This window comes from Lathyrus oleraceus, chromosome 3, assembly GCF_024323335.1.
Source record: "Lathyrus oleraceus cultivar Zhongwan6 chromosome 3, CAAS_Psat_ZW6_1.0, whole genome shotgun sequence".
NCBI lineage: Eukaryota > Viridiplantae > Streptophyta > Magnoliopsida > Fabales > Fabaceae > Lathyrus > Lathyrus oleraceus.
This window is the reverse complement of record NC_066581.1, coordinates 148,138,922-148,140,586: the sequence shown is the minus strand read 5'-3', so window position 1 is coordinate 148,140,586 and position 1,665 is coordinate 148,138,922. Positions and strand designations below refer to the sequence as shown.

The window sequence follows — 1,665 nt, the reverse complement described above, 5'->3', positions numbered from 1 at the left end:
AAAGATACTGTCAAGTCTCTTAGTACTTATAATTTTTTTCCCTTATGGTTTTTTTTCCATTTAACCAACTAACCAACTCCCTCTTCAGTTGATCGAACGTAGTGATGTTCCAGAACAGCATCAACATCTGAGGTTTGTCTCTCGCATAAATCACCTTTCCGTATCGACGACGAACATCAAACATGATTGCCAAATGATTAATTGAGATGTGGAACAATGACTCACACAACGCATCTATTTATAACACAAAAATTGCATTTTACACCGAGGCGTCAATCCAATTGACGCCTCCTCTCAAGGTATACACAGGGGCGCCAATCCAATTGGTTAGGTGCCATAGCCAATTCAATTGGCGTCTGCATTCAATTTTTAAGAGAAGTCGTCAATTCAATTGGCGATTCCTCTTAAAAATTGAGTAATTTGAGATTTTTTTTGAAACCAGGGGTGTTTTGGAAATTTTCTTAAAAAATGGATTATTTTGAAAATTCTTGTCACAAAAAATTATTAAGTTCCTACTTCAATTTTGCCTACAACTGAATTTTCTTGTCATTTGGATTTAAAAGGAATTGGGCCCTAAAGCCCATTCAAATAAGAAACCGTTTTTCTGGGCCTTAGGGTAAATTGGGCCTAAGAAAGAGTATACGATCATTTCCAGCTATAAATACAACGCATTGCATCTAAGATCAAACAGTTTTACGGTCAGTACCGTTTCCGTCTAGGGTTTCAACTTTTCTCATATCATAGAACATTATTCGATCTGTCATGCAATCGTTTTTCTTAAAAAGATTTTTCATCCGTTTATCCTGTTTCTAATTTATTCTTTAATCTGGCATGTGATGATGAAATCTTATCCTACACACCGAATTTACAGTGAGGAATAAAACTCTCATTATTATCTGATGCTTTGTAATTATCTTTTTCTAATCAGTTTTCATTATTATCCTCTTTGTAGTTTATTCTTTAATTTGGCATATGATGATGAAATCTTATCCTACACACCGAATTTACAGTGGGGAATGAAACTCTCATTATTATCTGATGTCTTGTTATTATCTCTGTCAAATCAATTTTCATTGCATATTTTCCTTTATGTCTCAGTATTTTATTTGGTTTAGATGAAATTATGTTGAGATGTGTGTACTTTGCTATGATGATTTGCATAATACGTCTGCAAATACGAGATATATCGATGAGTTGGAAATTGTATGCTCTCGCTGAGCAAAATACACATCTCTTCTTTCGCCCTATTTTCCTCATAGGTTATTGTTTGTTTGTATAATTATTTTTAATTAATTAACCCGTTTTGTTCCAATCCGGTTTAGAGTTTTATTTATTCGATTGATAGTATTTGCTTTTATCCTTGCCATTTGACCAAATTGTACCCAGTCTTTTTTATATGTACACATTGTTTTTGCCTGGGCATTTAGTTGTGTGTTTGATCTGATATAACTTTTTAATTTCCACAATAGCCCAAACGGATCTAAAGATATGAAGAGTAATTTTGAAGCTGCCATAGTTGCCATATTCTAACGGTTAGCAGCTCTAGAGATATTTTAAACAGGGAAATATAATATCCATGATCTGTTATGTAGATTATGTATTTAGGTGTTACATTTTCTTTTATAAAACGTCTCCAGAGCTCCTTCGCCTTTTTTTAGGCTTATT

The 1,665-nt window shown here is 33.4% G+C and overlaps 2 non-coding genes across 2 annotated transcripts; both read left to right on the top strand.

Moving 5' to 3' along the window:
* Positions 1-825: 825 nt before the first annotated feature.
* Positions 826-907, top strand: LOC127134236 (small nucleolar RNA R16). Its single transcript, XR_007807989.1, has one exon. It is a non-coding gene; the product is annotated as a small nucleolar RNA R16 (small nucleolar RNA).
* A 57-nt stretch (positions 908-964) lies between these two features.
* Positions 965-1,046, top strand: LOC127134238 (small nucleolar RNA R16). Its single transcript, XR_007807991.1, has one exon. It is a non-coding gene; the product is annotated as a small nucleolar RNA R16 (small nucleolar RNA).
* Positions 1,047-1,665: the final 619 nt, after the last annotated feature.